The sequence below is a fragment of the Artemia franciscana genome, chromosome 8 (assembly GCF_032884065.1).
Source record: "Artemia franciscana chromosome 8, ASM3288406v1, whole genome shotgun sequence".
In the NCBI taxonomy this organism is placed as follows: Eukaryota; Metazoa; Arthropoda; class Branchiopoda; order Anostraca; family Artemiidae; genus Artemia; species Artemia franciscana.
The window spans coordinates 44,661,486-44,686,666 of record NC_088870.1 but is presented as its reverse complement, the minus strand read 5'-3'; the positions used below and the strand labels follow the sequence as shown (position 1 = coordinate 44,686,666).

The 25,181-nt window shown below is 34.0% G+C and overlaps 1 protein-coding gene across 4 annotated transcripts in view; it reads left to right on the top strand.

Annotated features, from left to right (window-relative positions):
- LOC136030473 (dopamine D2-like receptor) overlaps positions 1-25,181 on the top strand; it is a 310,646-nt gene that overhangs the window by 9,972 nt on the left and 275,493 nt on the right. The window contains exon 1 of one of the 4 annotated variants that reach the window (XM_065709481.1): positions 6,763-6,902. The exons of 2 other annotated variants lie outside the window; for them this stretch is intronic. The gene's annotated coding sequence lies outside the window, so the exon portion shown is untranslated. Of the gene's footprint in view, positions 1-6,762; positions 6,903-25,181 lie in introns of those variants that run through there. One more of the 4 variants, XM_065709484.1, reaches the window with a different exon arrangement.

Below are 25,181 nucleotides of genomic sequence, written 5' to 3'. Positions count from 1 at the left end.
GGAGCTTTCAGGGACTGTTGAGGGTATGTTGGGCTCAATAAAACACATTATGTGCATGCAGGTTATCAACAGGACCAATCAGAAATATCTCAGAAACAGCTTAAAGTACTAGGTTGAAACTATCCGGGAACGAGGAAGGAATATTGAATTAGATCAAAAAGGCACAAATGAATATCATTACTGCTTACACCTAAAACTACTACTATTATCACCGATACTACTCCTATTACTCCTACTATTACTTCTTCTAATGCATAGGGTATAAAGGGTATACCCTAGATTAGGGTATAAAATAGGAATTTTCAAAGTTTTTTTGCTATAAACTGGTAACTTGTAAAAACAGAGGATCTTCAAAGAATATATCCGTATGGCAGCACTTACCGAGTATACGATCAAAATAAATAATTGGCATGTTTTGCATTCTATAACCGAGTTCGCACTAATTGTATGCATTGCCATAAGCTGAAATGAAATAAGAATAAAATAAATTGATAATACAAAATAATATATTCACAAATAAATAATACAAAACTAGAACGAAATGTTTTTTAGAATAAACACAATTGGCACAATGTCTGAAATCAATAATAAATACATTGTTGGGAGAAATATCCCAGGAACAGCTGAATAGTAAACTGGAGAGCTTAAAACTTGACAATGTAGAAGATTTTTAGAATGCTTAGGAAAATAATTTGTGAAGTTGCTGGTGGTGTCCTAGGGAAGAAAGCTAGGGACACAGCTAGGAATATTAGTGAAAATGCTTTATTTTTAATAGAGACGAGAAGGGGCTTGTACAAGAATTATATGTGTGACAGATCATGTGAAAATGAGAGGAATGTAAAAAAAAGTGGAGACAGCATTAAAATATGAACTAAGGAGGTATGAAGTGGAGGCCATGGATAAAATTGCTGGAGATTCAAAAGATGCAGCTAGATGGCGTAATAGTAAAATAATTTCCTGGTATGTTAGCGAATTAAAAGGGAATATTCAATCTGGATTTTTTTTTCCACTTAAAGGGTTGAAAGGGACCACAGTTAGTGATAAGGATAGGGGATAAAGATAAAGATATGGGAAGAATGTTTTAAGAACTTGCTAAACTGGGATAGAGGTACAGGAAAATATATAGAAGAAAATGAAAAGGTTTGTGACACCATGTATGTGAAGCACGATGTATTTTGTGAGGAAGAATTAATGAATGTACTAAAGGGATTGAATGAAAATAAAGCCCCAGGGGCTGAAAGTGTGGTAAATGCATTTCTTAAGTAAGGTGGCTATCAGGTTAGAAAAAAGGTACTGAGGGAAGTACCCAGTGATTTTAGGAAAACCCTAAATAAACCCCTGTATAAAAAAGGGTGATAAGAGTGAGTGTGATTATTATAGAGGTATTAGCCTGGTATCTGTAGGTGGCAAATTACTCAGTATGATGATACTTTTTAGACTTAGACATGCTGTAGAAAAAGTATTAAGAGAATCATGGTGCAGTTTTAGAAAGGGTAGAGGATACATCGACCAAATTTTCACTTTTAGATTAACAGTTAAAAAGCAGTTTTTAACTGTCAGTTTTTCAGTTCTATAGATCATGAGCAAGCGTTTATTTCAGCTGATAAAAGAGCTTTAGTGAAGGTCTTTATTCTTGTGTGGTATACCAGACAAACACATTAAAGTGATTAGTTATGTACTAAGTAGTGATTAGTTATGTACATAAGTTAATTATGTACATTAAAGTGATTGCTATGTACGAAAATGTCTCTGCTGCAGTTGAGGTTGGAAATGAGGTTAGTAGCTGGTATCGTATTAAATCAGGAGTTGAGAAGGGTTGTGTTCTAACCCCATGTATATAGATCATTTTGATGGGCTTTGTCTTAAGGAGCAAAGGGAAGGTAATGGGAGAACATGGAATTGAATCAGAAAGAAAACTGTCCTGGACTTGACGACCATGCGAACTATGCTGATGATTTAAGCATTCTAGATGAAAGATTGAGAAAAATGGATGAACTTTTAGAGCTTTTGTGAATTCAGGGTGCTAGAATAGGTTTAAAAATTAATGTTGAGAAGAACTAAGTTGTTAAGGCTAGGAATAAGTTAAGATGGAAAAGTGACGTTGGGTAAAGAAAAGATCGATCCAGCGGACAGTTTTACTTACCTTGGTAGTATTATTAGTAAAGTCGGTGAGTGCATAGAAGATTTAAAAGTAGAATAGCCAAGGCCAAATCTGGATTTATTCACGGTTGAAAACAGTTTAGAAGAATAGGAAGATACGCCTGCGGACCTAGAAGGTGATGACAATGGTCAAATATGGTTCTGAAGCATGGGCACCTCGAAAACGGTGGAAGATTTGCTAGATGTTTTCCAGAGAAAAAGCCTTTGGATTTTTTGGCCGACTGACTGACCGTGTTTTAAACAGTATGCTGTACAAAAGTATGATTCAATCCCGCCTTCTAGGGCTATAATGAGATAAAGGTTGAGATGGATAGGGCAGAATCTGCGGATGAAGGATAACAGATTGACAAAAAGTGTCCTTTTCGGCTGATCTTCAAGGGCTATTTCTATGCTAGGCGAGATCAGAAGTGGCAAAAAAACAATTTATAGTATTATAACAATATAAAACATAATTGAAAAAATGGGGAAATGGAGTATCTTGTAATGGAATCTTTCAATTCTGGTAACATTCGGTCTCCCCGGACTTTAAATCGAAATGACCTTTCTATCTAGAAAATATTGCAGAAACTTAAATTGAAGATTTCCCCGTTTCACCCTCTTTTTTCTAAAAAAGGGGTATTTCTGCATGGCTGATTTTGGATATGTTATTAAGCAAATTTTTCCGAACATTTTAATGCCGAAAACATTTCTGTTGGTCAGATGCCAAGGTTTGGCCCTTTTTTGTAATTTTACTGAACTGAAGTTTGCAGCTGTCGCTGCAAACATGAAAAGTAACAAAGGTGATAATAAAACAGGAGATTGCCGAATTCTGGCTTAAATGTTTTTCGCCAAAATGTTTCTGGCCGAAATTTTGGGTACTACTGAAAGGATATTAACATAACCTCCTCAGTCTCAGAAGCTGTACTGACATGGAGTATATAATTGGTTTCTAGCGTAAACACAATCCTTAAAATGAACCGTCATTAAAAATCGTTTATCCTGAAAATTAACGGCTATAGAGTATCCCATAGTTAAATATTATCAATGAGAGCCATGTCCTTGTATTGTACTAAGTAACTGAAAGTAAGCAGCAACATTAAAACTCAAAACGTACAAAAATTATTCTGTATACGAAGGGTTGCCCCCTCCTCAATACCTTGCTCTTTACGTTAAAGCAGTTAGCACTATTAAAAAAGCTTGCTATTCTAATTAAACGGCCCCTGTATTTCAGTAGTCGTTTCTCAAGAAATGACAAAAACAGTCAAACTGTAGTGTAAAGAGCCAGGAATTGAGAAGGGGCAACCCTTCATATGCAGAATAATTTCTGTTCGTTTTGAGTTTTATGGTGGCACCTGACTTTCAGTTTAAAAAAAAAACTTGTTTTCTTAATTTAGTTTCTGATCCTTTTGAAAATAATGCCAGTAAAGCTGGCTCATCCTTCAAGAAATATACCCCCCTCACGATTAAATTCTCCGTGGAAATTTTGTCCGACATAAAGTGTACCCCCTTTGGTCAAATTCCCTTCAGACAGATCCATCCTCATTGAAAATCCCCTCAACCCCATAAAATTTCTTGCGAAAAATTCGGCCTAAAAATTCTCCTTATACTTTTATTTGAAAAAGTATAAAACATACTTTAATTTCTAATCGGTTTCTCAGTCACTCTGGAAATACCCTTCTCCGTGGAATTGTTATCCCAGAAACAAAAACACGTGAAAAATGTGCCCCGGAAATTCCACCACAGCGTTTCCAAATTCAAAGTTGAATGGCAAAGAAAATATAAGATAATTGAAAAGAATTTCGTATAGTAATTCTGTCAAACACTCCAGTCTAAAATTTCCCCTGAAACATTCACCCCCCCCCCCCGGAAATTTCCATTTCCAAAGAAGATTATCCTTATGGAAATCCACCCCAAGCAAAATATCCCACCCGAAAAATATGTATATATATATATATATATATATATATATATATATATATATATATATATATATATATATATATATATATATATATATATATGTATACTTTATACCCAGTAGCAAATTCTATACGTAAACAACGGGCAAATTTCATAACTTACAGGCCTTTTCCCACGGACTCTGGGGGTCATTTTACCGCTAAAGACATAATTATTTGGTCTTTTAACTATTTTGAACGAAATGGCTATCTCAAAATTTTTTATCAGATAACTTCGGGGAAAATGGGACTTGGGAGGGAAACCAGTTACTCTCCAATCTATTAGGTCTCTTAAAAAGGGTAATAGAACTTTTAACTTTCGCTTGAAATTTTCTCCTGATCTTCTAAGACCGTTATTTTGATAGGATCAGCCCTGGGAAAAAATAAATAAATAAAATGAACACGCATCCGTGATCTTTATTCTGGCAAAAAAGCAAATTTCCACATTTTTGCATATAGGAGCTTGAAACTTCTATAGTAGGGTTGTCTGAAACTGTGAATTTGATGGTGTAATTTTCAGTAGATTCCTTGGATTTTAGAGGGTATTTTCCCGGTAACACTAAACTTTATGAATTTTATATATTTGGAATCAGGATAATAAGTTGTTTTTGATGTGGATATTGATATCAAAATCTGTTTTTTAGAGTTTCGGCTACTATTGAGCCGAGTTAATCCTTACCTACGAATCGGTACCACGAACCGTTCAAATTACTCTTTGGATTAAAAGAAATTATATTTTCCACCAAAAATTCACCCACTTGGAAAATTTCCCCCATTAAATCCTTCCGGAGAATCACCCCTGCGATACCCCTTCTCCCCGGAAAATTCTCTACATATTCGCCCTGGATAATTCCGGATGTCCATTAGAAGGTAAATTGAATATTCTACTCACCTGTTTAAGTTGGAGGCAATGTTATTATAGCGTTGCTATAAAAGAGCCACAAGGGTTCATTATATTTTTTCCCCAGAGGGACTTCATATGGATCATTCAATTGAAAATTTGCTCATTCGATTGAAAATTAAGAGTTTTAGTGCTCTTTTTAATAGTAAAAAGTGATTGAAGGGCAACAAGCCGTACCCACCGTTTTTTCCCAAACGTTTCCAATCAGAATTTTAGGATGCCTACTTTGTTTAAAATAGTCCAAAGGTCGCATACCATGCCTCCAGGCTTGACATCCCCCGTCCAGCCCCTGTGTCAATTGCTCTTAGATATGCAAGTTGCCCATTGTTAAGATATAAGGTTTTTATGGGAAGAGTGGTTGAACAAAATTTGGAGGGGGCTCATTCAATTGGAAATTGAAAGTTCGAATACCCTTTCGAAGTTTTAGCTTGCTTTTCAACCAGTTTCTGTCAAATGATTTATTACCGACTATTGTATTTTAAAATAGTTATTTATTCCAGTTCAACGGCCCTTGTGTTTCACCAGCCGTTTTAAAAAATTGTGACAAAAAGTCCAATTTTGGCATATAGAGTGAGGTTTGAGGAGATGGTAGCCCCCCTCATATACGGAATAATTTCTGTTTGCTTGAGTTTTAATTTTACTTCTTACTTTCAGTTAAAAAAAATGTTTTTTTAATTTAATGCCTAATTTTTTTCAAATCTTGCCCATGTTTAACCATGATATGATGTAGGCTACCAGGCCAATAAATAAACAATTTATTGCTTCTAAAGTGTATGCACTAACAATTGTTATTTGGTTGGTAGCTTTGCGCTTTTTCAGTTTTCTGCTTGATAATTCAAATATTGGATTGTAACTAAAATTTTGGACAAGATTCGATTATTTAGTCAAAATTTTCGATTAACAGTAGTTTTGTTGAAAAAGTTCTTAATAATAGTTTTAGTAAAGAAATTTGGATGGATGGACATGGATGCTATTGTTCATATGGATGAAAGTTCTGCATGACTTGGTCATCTAAGTGGCTGCAGCCATCACGAGTTCCGCAATAGTGTTCTCTGATGTTGAAGTACATTGTATATACATGTTTAAATACATTTAAACATTTATATAGGAAAAGAGGAAAATTACCATTTAAAATTGGTGAAAACAAAGTATATTTCACAAAGTATTTTGCACAACGAATATTATACAATGAAAAATAAATTGTATCGCAATTTCAGATACTATTTACTGATAGGCTATCATCCAAGGGGTCTCTCATTCTCCACTTCCTGAGGTATATCTACGAGTGCAACTTTTCCACCACGCTTGACAGATTTTCGCACCCACATACCTCTCTACAGCACACATGGTACACTTTGCTCAACACAAGGTACACTTCTAGAAGACATCGCTGGCCCCACCTGATGTGCACTATTTTGAAAGTGTGCAACCCTTCGGTGTCATTGGGTATTATTTTCTTCCGAAGCGAATATCCTTAGCTAACGACCCTCTGCAATAAAAACAAAAATTAATCCACTCTCCCAGCATATTCGGAGAATCATTAAAATAAATAAACTAATTTCTAGAAATTAGAGACACCTTATTTCTTGAACACTCAATCCTTCCATCGATTCACACCTGGGATCTTGATTGAGGATCCATTTCCCATACAGCAATTATACATTGCACCACTTCTACAGCGGCAATTTCGTGACTACCCCCCTTTATTTATCTTACTATCCCGCGCATGTATGAACTGGGATACAACAGGAGATATACTTTTCGTCCCTTAGTTGATATGTCATGCTAGTCCTTGAGTTAGTCCCTAACCTTTCTTTGAGAAGTTGAATAATACTCTAAGACGGGTGTTCGGATTGTTTTCTATGGGATAATGAACCGTAGCATATATTCTGGTTTATATAAAGGTAAATTAATTGTAGAAAAATTAAAAAAAAGATGAAGTTTTTTTTGTCTTTTTCTTTGTCGTGGCATTTTAATGAATAATGGGTCATTTTAACGACTGTGGCATTTAATGAACTGTAAGAGAGGCATAATAAAAGACCCGTTAAAATAAAAGGAAAGGATATGTGGGCTACATTTCTTTTGGGTTGAACTTGAGAAATTGTATGGTCTTGAACACTTCTGTATTGATAAAACAAGAATGAAAATGTAGATGAAAGGAATTCGTTGAGTTTTTCTTGATTATTATAAACTTGATATGCAGAATAATACGATTTTCCATACAACTTTGCATCATGTGTGTTTTTTTTAGTGCCGTTTAGCAGCATTCGTTTTACTTAAGAAATTCCTTCAATAGCGTACAATTGGGATGCGAGGGAGGAGGAGGGCTGTGCCCCTAATCTTTAAATCAATCTTAGATTTTGAAAAATACCCTATTTAGGGTATCTTAATTGGAAAATAACATCTTTTGTATTTTGGTAGAAAAAAGACAACAAAGTTGCCCCCTCTTATACTGAAAATATATTCATTCCCCCCTCCTAAATTTTCAAGGATCAATACTGATGTTCTTTTTGTATGGACTGTGATTATTATACCTCTGTGCATTAGTTTGCTGCCCAAGAGTTAAGGGTTGGATTAGAGAATTTGTCACAGGAGAACGAGAAAAAGCGTATTTATTGCCTCGTTAGTTTTTCCTTGGGTCTTCTTTGTGTCATTGATGGGGAGTGAAAGGGGGTCATGACATTCCCAGTGTGGACTTATGTCATTCTGTCAATAGTGTGTTGTCTTGTCTTTTTTTTCAGATTTTCCTCCGTACTAATTGAAAACAAGTGTCACAAACATACTAAGGGGTTGTTAGGTAACAAATGAATGGCTTTTCACTCTTGTTACTTTATACATAGCAGCCTTTTAGACATACTACATGAGGCGGAACAGGGGAGTGGTGGTTTGCACCGAAATCACGTCGTAATCCTAACACTTTATCATTCATCATAGTTTTTGAGTCTTTCGCACAATTTTGAAGTTTCCCATTAGATTCGCTCTACCCTAAAAAAGGAGTTCCTGTAGTCGTTTCTGCTTAACGTGACCATCGAAAGCTCTTTGACACACTCATCAGGAAATTCTCGAGTATTCAAATGCAGCCTTTAAGACAGGGTTGCCAACGAGAATTCAACAATATCCTGAGATTAGAAAAACCCTGCGCTTGGAAAACAAACACAATGATCATTAAATTATAAGAATAACACGCATAAACTTTATATTTTTTTTTAGCGTAATTGTTAATGTACATGTACATCATTTCTCCAATAACGTAAACCGAGGATAAGATATTGGTAAAAACTCTAAACAGCAACAGTCCTTCTTTAAGACTACGTGAAATAAAATAGCATACATGAAAACATACGTTTGTTCATACATACATATAAACATACATCAAAAGAAAATAGCATTTCCTTGAATTAACGTGTTGGTTCTAATTCATGCTTCAATCAAAGCATTGCATTAGATGTTGTATTACTATCAAAACAATATCTCTCCAAAGCAACACTGAAACAGAACACCGGTTATTTCAGTTATTTCTTCTCAACTCTCTGTATTAAGAGAGCATGGGTAGCTTAGTAGTCAGGAACGGTTGTTAATCTGATACAAATTGTAAAGGGTCTGTATAATTGTTGGATAATTATAAAAATCCCGAAATTTGGATCTGGAAGGGGAGCTAGCCTTATTGCTTATTGCTCCTGTAATCGTCAGTAGCCCCAGCAAAGTTAGGACCGTAAATAAATGGTGAAATTAAAAAATCATACATTTTGGAAACTGACTCTCAAAGGTCCTATTTTATGCCCTTGATTTATTTTATACTTTACAATTGCGTTTAGCACTATTTTCAGCTCTTCCATGAATTGTTCTTCCCCCCCCCAAAAAAAAAAATATTTCTAGACTTGCCGTACCACTTATCCGTTCAATTTGAGCCGTTACAACTAAATCGATATAGTTGTTGATGTTTCAACAACAAATGATCCGTTCGCAACATCTGCCCAGCCCTTTTTGTTGTGTATATATCCGTCAGGCATCCCTTCCGTGATGGCGCAAAAATGTAAAATACAACTGTTATTAGTTTCAACTACTAATATCCACGGTCCAACGTGGCAGCACTGACAAAAATAAAGTTCTGCCCTGAAAACTTCATAATTTAGAGACAACCAAATTTAAAGAAGTGGAAACCCAGTCGTATACTTATGTTCGTTCAGTTTGTCTTGAAATTTAAAAAGGTATAATGCTGATTTTGTTTTTTTTTAATTTAAGAGCAATGGGAGCTCTTGATATAAGGTTGCAGGATCACCCCTGCTTCTTAGCTTATTTGACATTGATTGAGACAAAGCACGAATGTGGAGTATGACTTTGGACTTTTGTAAAAGTAAACCTAAAATAAGGATTAATATCCCAAGACGAAAAAAAAAAAACATTAATGAAATCATTTAAAAAAGTTTAGACTACGCTTTATTGAATTTTGTTCCTAAGAATACATCTACTAAAAAGCACAAGCAAAAAAATAACGTTCACTCCCCCCTCCCCCCTCAAAGGATAATATGTACTATGAAATCCCAACGAGCACAACATCTTCTTCCTGAACTTTTATTGATGTGTTTTTTTTTACGTTACTCGATTCAGTAAGGGAACAGTAATAAGAATTTTCAATTTCACCCATCTTCCGCTTTCATATATTCCGCTGCTTTGTTTTCTTTACGGAATTCTTAGTTTAATCGTTGAAGTATATATTAAAGGCCGCACGTTTAGAGTCAAACGAGTATGAGAGAGAAGAGAATTTTGGTCATTAACCCACGCCATCTAGAATCATTAAGCAAAATAATAGAGTATATCCCTAAATAAAATCTCTGCTGCATTAATCTGGTATTTATCTTTTTATGTTCACCTTAAGTACGGTTGAAGATAAAGGCAGCACTTTTTGGGAGATGGGCAAATCTTGCAGGCCTTCATTTGTTCACTTCAATTTTTTTGTAGTTTTTATTCTACTGATTAATATAGCCTTAAATATTCTATAATCAGCAATAGTTTAAAAACGAAATAATCTGCTAGCTTCTACAAAGTTTCAATTTGGATCCAGACAAACCTTAAGCTTTAATTAAAATTCAAATTTTATTAAGTCAAAATTAAGGCTGTTTAAAATTTTTCCAACTGTTTAGAGTCACAGTCTCACTGTCAGTGGTACTGATAGTTTCCTCTGTTTTGCTTTTTTACTATATTTTATTTATTTTATATTTACTTATTAAATTAAAATTTCACTGTCAGTGGTGGTTTTGTTTTCCTCTTTTTTATTTTTTATTGTATTTTATTTATTTTACCTTTACTTATTAAAATAAAACTTCACTGTCAGTAGTTCTGTCCGTTTCCCCTGTTTTACTTTTTACTTTATTTTATTTGTTTTTACTCATTAGAGTAGAAATTTACTGTAATAGTACCATTGATTTCCATTGTATAACTTTTTATTTCTTTTTATTGTTTCTTTTTCCACTTATAAGAGCCAAATTTCACTGTCATTAGAGCTATTAGTTTCCTCTATTTGACTTTTGATTTCTTTTTTTTAATAATTCTACTTTTACTTATTTGAGTAGAAATTCACTGTAAGTGGTGCTATTAGTTTTCTCTATTTTACTTTTATTTTGTTAATATTGTTATTACTATTATTATTATAGTAATATTTTTCTTATTAGTGTAGAACTTCACTATCAGTGGTAATGTTAGTTTCCTCTATTTTACTTTTACTTTATCTTACAGTTTACTTTAACTCTCCTTTTTTTCACTTTTTCCTTTGCATTACTTCCGGTTTTCAACTCATTTCAAAATTAATGAGTGGTGCCGTTAATTTCTAGCTGAAGTTAAACCCTTTTTAAAACGCTGAAGTCACCCCTCTTATCAGTTTCATATATTATCTGTATAAACCTTAATTAGATCAACTATATACTTTGAAACAAACACGAATTTGGATAAATGTCCCAATGTTCTACGTATTCTGATATCCATATAACTCCTTAAACCTTTTTCTAATTTGAACCTTCTTACAAAAATGATTACGTGAGAAAAGTCCTTTCGTCTCACTCCTACAATTTAAACCTCTTAGAAATGACCTCTTAACAATTTCATATTTTTTCTGCATACACGTTAATTAGACCAACAACATATTTGAAACAAGCACGAATTTAGATAAATGTCCCAATGTTCTTCGTATTCTGATTTGCATGTAATTCCTTAAACCGCTTTTCTAACCTGAATCTCTTTTCTTAGAAAAATGATTACGTCAGAAAAGTCCTCTCATCTCACCCCTACAATTTAAACTAAACCATCTATCCAGATACGGTAGTATGTGCATCTGTCCAGATACCATTACTTAATTGTTCTTTCTTAGAAATGAATGTAGAAAGAAAAAGCTCCTCCAGTAGCTTCATAAATTTCATCGTCTCGTTCTTCTTGGTCTGGACCTATATTTAGTAGAATTTAATTTTAAGATAATTCATCTGAAATTTTCTAAATTTTCTATCATTCATTCAAATTTTTCTTTTATAAAGTCGGAGCGATCCCTTTTGCTAATTAGCTTGAGGGGGTTCAGACTTTAAGAGAATTTATTTCCTCTGTTCTAAATCTTGTACGCATTAAAAGTTTCAAAGAAACTTGTTTAGCATGTACTATCTTATACTGAAACCAAACAAGGTGTATTTCCATGAATGAATTGTGAGAAAAAAATTGCGTAGAAGAATCGATGAGATCAATAAACAGATGGAAACTGGAAGTAGGCAATAAACAAGGTAAACAGAAAACTATGCAGAAGAAAAAATAAGTATTTAAAGTACAAATTCAGGACAGAGAACGTAACTCAGAAAGCGCAATTTGTGAAAACTGCATATTGACGCTTCAGTGCTTTTACCTTTGGTTCCCGTTTATACTTTTTTTTTTTTTTTTTACCGCAAAACGGCCCACGAATAGCGGTTGTTAGAAAACCACTTCACCCGTTGAAAAGCAAAAAGACAGTATAAGAGATATTTAAAAAGCATATGCATAGGAATAGGCGAAATTAAGTTCTACCCATCCCCCCAAAAAAAATACTCAAAGGGCTAACCTGTAACAGCCGAGGCTAGCTATGCCTAGTGAAAAATATAATTATTATCTTCTATGTACATTTTTCCTTGGAAGTCCACCTCGGGTCTCAAGAATTAAAATCTTTTATTAAGAGGTCACAGTACTCATGTTTTTTGTCAAGTATTAATGGAAAATTTCTAATGAACATGGTTAGTTTCTCAGTTACTTGCGATTTATGTTTCTTCAAAGCTGTCAATACAGAACTAGGGATTCGATTTTAAACGACTCAATAAAAATATTTCAACACAGCTGTTGAACCGTTGTGACGCATAAACATGCTGCAAAAAATGAAGGAAATTTGATGGATTTTTGCTTGAAATTTTTTGATGAAAATTTGATGGAAAAGAAATAAACGAAGGAAATTTGGTGACGCAATAGAAAAGTTTTTTTTTGAAATCCATCAGTGGGAAACCAGGATTGTGCTTTCTCTTTTTATTTAAACATTCTTTACTACGATTATTCAATGGTCACCATTATTCAGTGATCATTCAGTTATTCACAAATAGACAGCTATTTAAAAGAATAAATAAATACACAATCTAAACTAAAGGATAGCTGTCATTCACCCCCCCCCCCCATCTTTCCTACTCTTCTATTAATATCCTAGCCGAAGTAAAAATTATACTTTTTTCAAGGATGGCATAATTTAGAAAATGATATTATAGGATCAACAATGGTAATTTTGGAAATGACAGCCTTTTGTTTTAAGATCAAACGTCACTTTTTGTTTTCCTTTTAAAAACTTCTTTTTTTTATTTATTTAAGAAAGGATTACGGCAAACAAAAATGTGAATTTCATTTTATCTGCGTAGCAAAAACAAAATTCGTTCCCCAATTCGAAGACTAAAAGAAAGACACCAGCTTTCTTAAAATATTCAAAACACGCTTCACTTTCAAGGGTTTATAAATAGTCATGCTTGAACATTGGCAAACTTAAAAAGAAAATAGGTACAAAAGGAGAATTTTTAATAGAGAAAAGAATAATATAAGGACGCAAAACATGGCCAATGTGGCAGCTTCGACTTAGTAAAGAGCGAACCAAAGTTCAAAGCACAAAAAATCTAAATATGCATTCTTGAAGAAACTAACTTGTGAGAAAACGCTTTCAATTAATATTGATTAACAAATAGTGGCTATACCTGGATTTAATTTCTTAATATTTTATGATTAGAAAACTACTTTAAAGGATAAAAAAAATTCAGTAGGAATTATTATATCCGGAAACTGTTGATTGGAAATTTGCAGTCTTCTATCACAAACATCAAAGGAAAATCTTGTGTTAACATTTTAATTATGAATCTTCACATTTTTTGTCTTTTTCTTATTTTAACTATAGCTGCCAGCCTGTTAGATAGTGGCCGGGGGGCTTAGAGGCTCATTAGCGAACAATATTTTGTCTATGTGCTTTCTATAAAGCCATTATAGTGACAGAATAAAGCACTATACGGCACAAAAATTGGTAACATATCGTGAATTTGTGGTGCTTACTGAAGATATGGGACTGGTTAAACAATCCCTGGAGAGGCTAAGGAGACACCTCTATATGAAAATAAATGCTATTGCTCTCTTAAGGAATATGTCAGGTACAACACTCCCCGGTAGAATTGTACCTTAGTATATGGTTTACAAATTAAGCTAAGGGGAAAATCTCTGGAAGCTCATTTAAAGATAAAAAGAAGTAAGCTTAAGATAGTATGGAAATCAAGAAAAATTTGTTCTTGATATTATCAAGAACATATTATTCACCAAAAGTTGTTTTGGTTGATAGTAGTTGAACGGTTTTATTTTTGGATGGCCTGGAGTTTACAACAAGAGTGAAATTAGAAGAAAAGGGCAGAGTGGGGGCTATCCCCCTATATTTTCAAAATGCCCTTTTTGTTATTTTTTAGAAAGTTGAAAAAAAGCGAAATACCACACACCCCTAGACTTCGGAAAGTTTTTTTTTACTTCCATTAAATGAAATTGAAATAAACCTTGCCCATACCCTATATCTTCGTAAATTGGTGCCACTAGTTTACCACAGAACTGCGAAAAGAATGTAAATTCTAAAACACTCGTATAGGGTTCAAATTCTAACCTATCAAAACTTTCGCAGATATTGAATATTGGCCTAAATAACCCAATTCTGGTTACCAAAGTTGAACCAGCGGCAACTGCTTCTAATAAAATATAAGAATTCTATGAAAAGTTTTTCGCGTTTAAAATTATTGCTGGAAATACCAAGTATATCTTGTTTCTTATGTCACTAATCTCAGTTTGTTGAGAAAAAGCGGCAACTTGTTATGAAAAAACGGCAATCTAACCTCCGCAATTTTAATTGAAAGTATGCATCTCTGGCCTGATTGATATTATGCTCTGAAATGCCGTACATAGTTCATACCTGTCGCCAAAAAGGACAATTATCGGTTGTCCTTAAGCCAGAGCCTACAGTACAAGCGCTGAAGAGAAGTTCTATGATCTAAGTCAGGAATGACTATCTGAGCTTGTTCCCACAAACATCCGATCCTTTGAGTCACATTTCTACTTTTAAATGAAAATCTCTTGGTTTTAGGCAGTTTTGCTTGAAGGCTGTAGCCTCAAATTAAAGGTAGCTTAGAATATAAAAGTACTTAAGATATGCAAATATTCTTGGCATCATCGTCAAATATTTGTCAGAAGCTTGAATAAAAATTTTACGCTCCGAAAATGGTACCATGTCCCAGGTGCGTAAAAGTGTTGCCATCTATTGTTACAACCCCTACCTAGTAAAGACCTGAAAACGGTTATCCTGCCCAGCCTTCAAGCTTTATGTCATCTTAGAAAAATACGATTTGATAACAAGTCACTGCTATAATTCACCCCCAAAGAACATAGTGTTTATATCATTGTATTTGATAGTTTAAAATTGATCCTTTCGCCAAGCCAGAATTAAGATTATATAGTTCTATTAGAGAATAATTTAAAGTTGCTTAAAAAAGGAAAATTTTCTGTTTTTCCACGTATTACAAATAATTTTCAACATACATTACGTACATTTGCACTAGAAAAAGTGCAAGGAAAACTTCAAAACTGTGAATCTGAGATCCCAGATTATAATGGAATTCTAGTCTTAAATTGAAAAAACAAAAAAACAAAACAGAATCTAAATACTGCAGAAAAATAACATACTAAAAACATGACGAACATTTACGTAAAAACAATGTTCATTTGCACTAGAAAAATTGCAAAGAAACTTTAAAACTGTGAATCTGAGCTTTCAAATTATAATAAAATTCTAATCTTACGTTGAAAAAAAAATACTGCAGAATACTGCAGAAAAATAACGTATTAAAAACATTACGAGCATTTACGTAAAAGTATTGCGTACATTTACACTATAAAAATTGCAAAGAAAACTTCAAAACTGTGAATTTCAGTTTTCAAATTATAATAAAATTCTAGTCTTACGTTGAAAAATCAAGATCTGAATACTTCTGAAAAACAACCTATTAAAAACCTGCAGTAAAAATAACTAGATCTATCTCACTCTCTTTCTCCGAGTTGTCAATCAAGTTATCAGTCGCGTAAATGCTTTCCATAATCCATTCAGAGGTTTAGTTTCCACTGAACGGAAGCCGTCTTTTCAAAACCGAAGAGATAAGTCAACCATTGAAACCATAGGGCTCTTATACACGGTTTTGATTGTCATTCAGATGCCTAATGACGTTTGAAGCGTGGACTAATTTGTTATAAGGTTGTCATCTTCTGACTCTTGTAATGTCAGTGAGAAAATCTAGCAATGGGATTGACATGATTGACCAGATTATGCCTAATTGGTTTTGCCAAGGCTAAACTATAATCATGCTTTTCAGACAAGTAAGGCTTCTGTTCGTAGCAAATCAATTTGAAATTGTTGAATTTTCAAGCTTGAAGCCTCTGATCGACCGACCAGAAGAAATATCTAAAGCATAATTTTTTGAAATTAGAAAAGATATTTAGAAACAAATTAGTGTTAGTACAAGATTTCATGCTAATTCTTGCCATTTCAACTTTACTTTTGTGTAGTACGTGTAAGTAAGACGTGTAAGTCCAGGAATACCAAGTTAAGTCAAAAATGTTAAGTCAAGTATTGATCAATGTTGGTCATTATTCTTAACTTCTGTATCAACGAATATGACTATGGTATAGCTCAAGCATTAAATCACAGCTTTCACTAAATCAAAATAATCTATAGAGCAATTGTTTCTCGTTTTTAATAAAACCATGTTTAAGATAACGTGTTTGACAATTTGAATTGACGTCCCGAACAGCTCGCGGAAACGAAATTTTTTTTTCTCAAAAACAGACTTTGAAATATTTCCTCGTTATCTTTTCCTTTTCTAGAAAACGAATTTGTTGCCTTCATATATTTCTCCCATAATTTTCGCATATTTCCTTTCACTACTCTATTTTTTCTAACATTATACTGCTCATATAAAATCAAAATACATTATCTCTGCGTTCCATAGCCACCATAATTTACTATTTTTTTTCTTGCTCTACCCATTTACCCTATCCTTTCCATTTAAAATTTTCCTATAAGGCAAAAAAAAAAAAAAAAATTTAGTGAAGTTTCAATTTGTTAGCTTATTTTACAGAAAATTCTCTTTTATTTTGTGCAAACACCTAAAATTAGAGTGTTGCCAATACTAACCGAAGCTCTTCAAAACAAGATTTTGATTACGATGCGCCAAATGGTACATGGTGACGAACTATAAGTAAAGGGCAACTGGCCATTCAGTAAACCAAGCTCAAAATGATAAATTTTAGTAGCATTACATAATACAGTTCGTGGTAACGACCTATAAGTAAGGAGCAACCCGTCTCAATAGTAACCGAAACTCTAAAAAATGGAATTTTGATACCAATAGATACATCAAAAGAATCGAATTTTTATGTTGATTTTAAATCTATAAGTCTTATCAAGTTTAGTCCTACCCATCAAAAGTTACGAGCCCGAGAAAATTTACCTTATTTTTGAAAAGAGGGGAAACACCCTCTAAAAGTCATAAAATCTTAACAAAATTACACCATCAGATTCAGTGTATCAGAGATCTCTACTGTAGAGGTTTCAAGCTCATATTTGCAAAAACTTAGAAATTTTGTATTTTTTGCCAGAAAAAAGATCACGGATGCGTGTTTATTTGTTTTTTTTGTTTGTTTATTCCAGGGGTGATTTTATCGACCCAGTGGTGCTAGATTATTGGTAGAGGGTTTATTCGAATATAAATTAAGGTTCTAGTGCCCTCTTTGAGAGACCAAAAAAATTGAAGGGCAACTAGGCCCCCTCCTACGCTAATTTTTTCCCAAAGTCGCCAGATCAAAACTTTCAGACATACATTTTGTTCTACAATAGTCGAAATATCTAATAGCTATGTCTTTGAGGACGACTTAATCCCCCAGAGTCCCCAGGAGAACGGCTGCAAGTTATGAACTTAGCCCATTGTTTACATATAGTATTGGTTATTGGTGAGTATACAGACGTTTTCAGGGGGATATTTTCTTTAGTGTGTGTGGGGGGGGGGGCCGAGGATTGGGTTACATGGGAGGATCTTCCCCTGGAGGAATTTTTCATGGGGAAGAGAATTTCCATGAAGGGGGCGCTGAATATCCCAACATTATTTAAAAATAATCAGAAATTAAGTAAAAAAAAGTTTTTTCAACTGAAAGTAGAAAGTAACAATAAATCTTAAAACGAGCAGAAATCATTACGTATATGAAGGGATTCGTTCCCTCGTCAATACCTTCCTCTTTACGCCAAAGAATTTTTAGTAATTCCAAAAGAGCTATATATTCTAATTAAACGGCCTTTGTGATTCAGGGATCACTCTTAAGGAATTGGATCAAAATTCAAACTTTAGCGTAAAGAGCAAGGTATTGACGAGGGAGTGAATCCACTTATATTTGAGGAAGTTCGCACCCTCGTTAATACCTTGTTCTTTACGCTAAAGTTTGAATTTCGTTAAATAATGGCCGTTATAAGCAATAATTTGTTTGTGTTATTTTCAGGTCAATCTTAGCATTTAATTATATGTTAAGCAGCTTTATAAGTATGATTTTTATGTGATTAAACCACAGATATTGTATGTCTTCTGCTTGTGGTTGCTATTAAATAATAAAAAACAGATTTTTTCCAACTGAGAGTAAGGAATAACATCAAAGCTTAAAACGAACATAATTATTGCTTATATATTTTAAAGATTTTTTTTTTTCATTCACTTCAGTCATCTGAGAATTGCCCAACTTGTTTCTTTCATTTTCATCAAAATAATTTCGACCTCTTTGGCCGTTCTGTAACTATGCCCTACAGGATTAGTTCCGAAATATCGCTATATTTAAGTTACGTGGGATAATCGTTCCATGGAGAAATTTCTCATGGGGAAAGGGAATTTTCCATGGAGGGGGAGCTGGATTTCCCGACATTATTGAAAAATCGATAAGCATTTAAATAAAAAACAAGATTTTTCAGCTGAAATTAAGAAGCCACATTAAAACTTAAAACGAACAGAAAATATTACGTATATGAGGGGTTTGCCTCTCCTTAGTAGCTCGCTCTTACGCTAAAGTTTCATTTCGAACTTTTAAAAGACATTATTATTCAGATTAAACAGCCTTTGTGATTCAGGAGTCATTTATAAACAACTGGAAGAACAATCAAACTTAAGTTATTATAAGGTTATTAATAGTTAAAAAAAGTAAAGTTAATATGCAAATTTCATTAGTTATTCATGTATGGTGAGCCAGATTCAAAACATGCTTTAATTCAAAATTGTTTAGAAATTAAATAAAAAGACAGTTTTATAACTAATACATGGAGCGACATCAAAACTTACGAACGGAAAGTACTCTGTATACGAAAGGAGCCTCTCCCCTCCGCAACACCCCGCTCTTTACGCTAAAGTTTTTTGTTGTTTTAAAAAGTAGAGTTGTGAGAAAGAATCAAGGAATAAAGATCACGAATGCGTGTTTATTTGTTTTTTTTTGTTTTTTTTCCAGGGACGATCGTATCGACCCAATGGTTATAAAATGCTGCAAGATTGCTCATTTGAACGGATATTAGAAGTTCTAGTGCCCTAGACCAAGAAAATTAGAGGGCACTAGGTCCCCAATCACGCTCATTTTCCCCCAAAGTCACCGGATCAAAATTTTGAGATAGCCATTTTATTCAGCATAGTCGAAATGCCTTTGAGGACGACTTAATCCCCCACTGTTTCTGGGAGAGGGGCTGCAAGTTATGAACTTTGCCCATTTTTTACATATAGTATTGGTTATTGGGAAGTATACAGACATTTTCAGGGAATTTTTCTGGTGAGGGGGGAGGGGGGGGGGTCAGGGGGAAGAAATTACGTGGGAGGATCTTTCCATCTTTGATTTTTCACGAGGGAAGGGAATTTTTCCTGAAACGGGTCCTGGATTCCCCAGCATTATTTAAAAAACGGTCAGAAGTTAAATTATAAAAAAATTTCAACTGAAAGTTAGGAGCAACATTAAAAATTAAAACGAAGAGAAATTATTGCATATATTAGGGGGCTCGCTCCCTCATGACTACCTCGCTATTTACGCTAAAATATTTTTGGTACTTTCAAAAGAGCTATTTGTTCTAATTAAACGGCCTTTACGATTCGGGGGTCATTCTTAAGAAATCATAACAAAATTTGAAATTTAGCATAAAGAGTCAAGTATTGACAAGGGGGTGAACCCCCTCATATACGTAATAATTTCTGTTCGTTTGAAGTTTTAACACTGCTCCTTACTTCCAGTTGAAAAAATATTATTTAATTCTCCACAAAGAAGAAGGACATTCAGGCCAGCCTTTCAGAGGATGTTGAAGGGAATGTTGGGCTAAATCAAAGCACGATATGTGTATACGGGTCGTCAGAGAGGTGTAACTCAGTAATGACTGATTATTTTAATTTGGAACTTTCGGGGAATGATAAGGGAGATAATCGATTCACCAGAAAGACAATATTTGCACGGTACTACTACTACTACAACTACCACCACTACTACTGCTCTTACTACTACTGTTACCACTACCACTACTACCACTTAAACCACTGCTTCTGTAGCTAATACTGTCACGGCTGAGGATATTGAAAAGACGATCTGAGGAAACGTTGAGGGTAAAGTCTGACTAAATAAAATTATACTATTTGTATACAGATTGCTGTTTCAGGTGCTTCAACAATATTTCCGGAACGTCTTACTGCTTCTAGGTGAAACTATCGATACTAAAAGGTGGCTTTGTGGACTCTTTTTTGCCAAGTGGCAAAAAGCAGAATATTTTAGAATGATGTATAAGATAAGTAGCTAAAACTAAGTAGCAAAAGGGAAAAAATATTTTACAACGATGTAAACAAAGATAAATAGGTAAAAGTAAAAGATTGCTCTATTAATTGTTGAAAAAAATTGTTTTGTCAAAAAAGAGGTGTTCGAGCATTGAGTTGTGGAGAAGAAAAAGTGGCTTTGTGGACTTGTTTTTCTTTCTTTTTTTCCCAAGTGGCAAAAACAAAAAATATTTGACAACGATGTAAACAAAGATAAATAGCTAAACGTAAAAGCTGGCTCTGTGAATTACTAAAAAATAAAATATATAAAAATACAAATATAGAGTAAAAAAATAAATAAGAATATACCCTGTGCTTACAGATTGCTGTTACAGGCGCTTCAACAATATTTATAGAACGTCTTACTATATCGGGATGAAACTTCTGGGACATCATGAGTGGAATGTTCCACTTACCAAAAGACAACATGTATCTGCCAATGCGGCTATTAATACTGCTACTATTACTGTTGCTACTACTACTACTATTCAAATACCTCCACAAAGCGCTCAGGGCTAGGGCTTTAAGTTACACTAGTTGCCCATTATTAACATAAAAGGTTGTTATAGAAGGGGTGGTCGTATAGACTTTAAAAAGGGGTCATTCAAGTGTAATTCAGAGGTTCTAGTGCCTTTTTAAGATTAAAAAGTGATAGGAGGGTATTTTTTAGGTCAGCTCTAGAAGGTTAAAAACTAAATTAAATAATACTACTTTTGTCGGAATTAAAAATTGTTGAAACAGTTTCTCCAGCATACACATAACAAGCCAAAATAAGGATTCTTATAGAAAAAACTAAAAACATATAAAATATTATTTTCTTTTTCCATGAAAAGGACTATGACTATTTCAATAAAAAACGAACAGAAAAAGAAAAAAAAATCTTTAAAAAAAAAATTTTACAAAGAAAAGTAAAGAGCTACAATAAATCAAAAATGAGCAGAACTAAAGTCAAACAATCTTCCAAGCGTAAAAACAATACAAATCACTATCAATAAATAAACAAAACACAAAATGAACAGAACTTAAAAAAAAGTAACCGAGTCAAACTTAAAACGAGCGGAAAATTAACATGGGCTGACAACCCCCATGCTTTCTCAAGATCAGAGTATAAATTGCACTTTACTAATGAAAAAAAAACAAAAAACAAATGAGCTTGGATCGTCAGTTTTAATATATTCTGATATTTTTTTTTAACTCTTAGTACTTTTTAAATTATTAAAGTCAAAAAAAGAAAACATTTATATTTTGTTTTCAGTAAAGTACAAAATATGTTCTGGTCTTGAGAAGGCATTGGGGGTTGTCAGCCCTACTCATGATAATTTTTGTTCCTTTTGAGTTGGACTAGGTTATTTATTGTAATTTCTGTTCGTTTTGGGTTTCATTTATTTATTGATGATGATTTGTGGTAGTTTTACGCTTGGAAGATAATTTGAATTTATTTCTTCTCATTTTTTGTTTAATGAAGCTCTTTACTTTTCTTTGTATGACTCATTTTGTGGAATTTTTTTTTGATTAATACTCATAAAAGCCATGGAAATAATGAACCTAAAATATCTCCTTGATATTTACGCTCCTTTTAAAGGAATACTTTAAAGGGCACAGTTTTTCAGGAATGATTATCGTTCTTGTAGCTTGCACTTGAATTTAGGAAACAGAGATCGAGGATACAGGGGGGAAGACTCCCTTACGTCAAAGAGAGCCCTGAATCCAACAATTTATAATAATGAACAAAGTAAAGATTAAAAACCTTGCAAATAGAAACCGAAACTCTAAGAAACTAAGTTTTGGCACAATATATGCCTCAACAAACAATTGCTTATCAAAATGTATTTGCATATGGAATTTGTGCAGCTTTTAAAAAGAGGCTAAAGAAACACAAAAAGAGGTACGATATTGCCAAAATTTAAGCGCAATTAAAACGATGTTATATGATATCCTAGTCTCAGAGACCATACGACGTGCGGTATAACATTTACCCCTTAATATCTATGCAGTCCATTAAAAACGAACAGCTTCTATAGAAAAATAATGACCAGGGGCATCGTTAGGGATGGGGAGAAGGGGGGCAGTTACTCCCTATAAATTGAAGAAAATATTACATAGCCCATGCCCCTTGACTATCCAGATATGGACCCCTCCCCTAATGAAAATTTTCGAGCTACTGCCTTGCTAGTGACTAAAGAGTGTTGGGAGAGGGGGGAGGGATAATAAAACTTGGAAATAATTTTAAGTCCAGATTTCCTAACATTCAATGAGAAATGTTTCTGATTAATTACATGAACATTAAGATGAACATACATTGAAGCTCCAACCCCTCCATTTGGAAGAAAATATACACACACATATAAAAATAGGTTTAGTGAATTTTCTGTAAGCCACTAAGAGCCACAAAAGTCTCACGGTCCATTTACATGACCGCAAAAACCCGGTAGCTTTTTTTGTCCTAATCGTTCACAAGTACAAGATCAGGATTTCGCCCAGATTTGAAACTTTTTTCTCTTTTGCTGGCTAGTAAGTTTCTCCAAAATTGTACAGAAAGGACCAATGGTACAAAAAGTACCATTGCCCACTAAAACAGACGTAATAAGTCACAGATCAGATTGTATCGAAATCTGGGTATGCCGACCCGTTGACGTCGAACCGAAAGTTAGAATTTGCAACAGAACTCTCAGGTGTTTTGGGGTAAATGACATAAAGAAAGAGTGAATATGTCATTTTCAATAGGATCCTGCTTTTTCTGCATATGTTCCATAGATTCTGTAACTGCGTTCTATTGTCTGTAGACAGACATCAGATTCCATAGATCTATGGAAAAGTCTACAGAAGTAGAAACACTGTTCAATGTGTTTATATTTTCTGTATAGAAACCTTTCACATTCCACGTTTAGAAAAGTTTTACTCAATCTTCTAAAGCAAATACACTAATGAGCCCCTTTCTCAAAGTTCCCCGTTCTCGAAATTTAGTAAAACTAAATTTGCTTAGGGAAATTTCATTTCGTTTTTAAAAGAAAATATAATCATTGAGCCTAATTTTTCAACCTATTATTGTGCAAAAGTCAAACTTTAATGCAAAAAGCGCAGTTCTAAAAAAGTGCAGTTCTCCCTGGATATGATCGATTCCAAAATTGTAAATTGGGGGATCAAAGTCGAAAATATGAAATTGTGAGGTCGCTATGCCTGCTTATCAATATTTGGCAGGAAACAGACAGTCTGTCTCAGTGACGGGCTTCCACCTAAGGGCAGAGCCTGGTAATTTGGGTTACTCGGATAAATATACATTTTGGTGGACTCCCTACTGTCTGCACTGTTGTGGGTGGCAGCCTAAAAAAGAAACAGTGGCTAAATTTGTTCCGAAGTACCTAAATTTCTTCTTATTGAGGGTCACTCAACCTTGCTGCATTTGTAATATGCAACCTACGCTTACGTTATACCTATTTCTTTAGGGACAATTTCTATAATTTATTCTTGCCTAAGAAATTAATGTCAGTATTCAACCGTTGCTATCAGTTTAATAAGTAAAAATATTGGACACGGGGCTGCCGCATGAGCTAAGTAGTGGCAAGAATAAAGTGCCCAAGATAGAGGAATACTTAGGCAATTTGAACATATTGAAGAAAACAAGGTTTTGGAGCACTTTTTGTAGAGCAACCTTCAGTGTTTCGAATACTCTATAACGTAGGATGAAAAATTGATCTAAAACGCTGAAGTCAACCAGCAACATTAGGTCAGTGAATGTTATAACCCCTAACTACTTACCGGGGCACCAAGCTCCCTGATGTCAGATTATCCAACGAGCTCTTAAATTCCTGAAGTTTGTAGTCTTTTTTTGTCTTACAGTACTTCACTGCGGGTAAGAAGGGAGATCCCAACAGTGAAGGTGTAAACCTGACCATCACTTCTTACAGTAGCCTGACATTTTTCTGAAAAATAATGTAAAAATTGACTTCGTTGATGTGGTTTGCTGTTATTTTTATAGATTTTATAAATGTAGATTCTTATAAATGGTATTTTATAAATACCATAATCTTAAGCTTTTTTTTGGCTTGACAATTCCCATTCTAGTTTAAGTGCGCTAATTGTAAAATGACACATAGAATGATGTTCGACACAGAAGTTTCAATTGAAGAGAGGGGGATTGAGGGCCTCTGGTGTGAAGGCCTATGGTTTTGAAAACTATCCTTTTTGCATTTTTATTTAATTAAAAAAATATCCTCACCCCCTAGCCCCTATGTTTTCGTTTTGTATAGGGCACATAACTTTTAATTTACGCTTGATGGGGCCCTCTGCCAATCTGCTAAGACCACTGATTCTACACCTAATACACATGCATCGATGCTCTTCGAGGAAAGAATGAAAAATTTTACATTTTTAAATAGGAGATTGAAACCTCTGCAATAGTTTTCTTTCATGTGCTGAATCTGATTGCGTGACTTTCATGAAGATCGCTATCTTCTCAGGGTTGTTTCCCCTCCTTTTATTCGAAAATTAGACAAACTATATAAGCTTGTAGTGTTTGATGAGTAAAATTATTAATTTCTTCTAGATATTTGGAATAAGCATAAAAATCTAGTTCTTTTGATGCATTAATTTCCAACAGTTCATCAAACATGACTGTTTGAAAAGAGAATTCTTGGTATTCCAGTAGCGGGAGGAATTCACAGGAAGGAATCAAAGCGGGAGGCCCAACCAACTAGCTCAAATAATAATAATAATAATCAGACATCAACGATTTGTTATTGAGTTTCTAGTTTATTGAAATTAAATCGTACT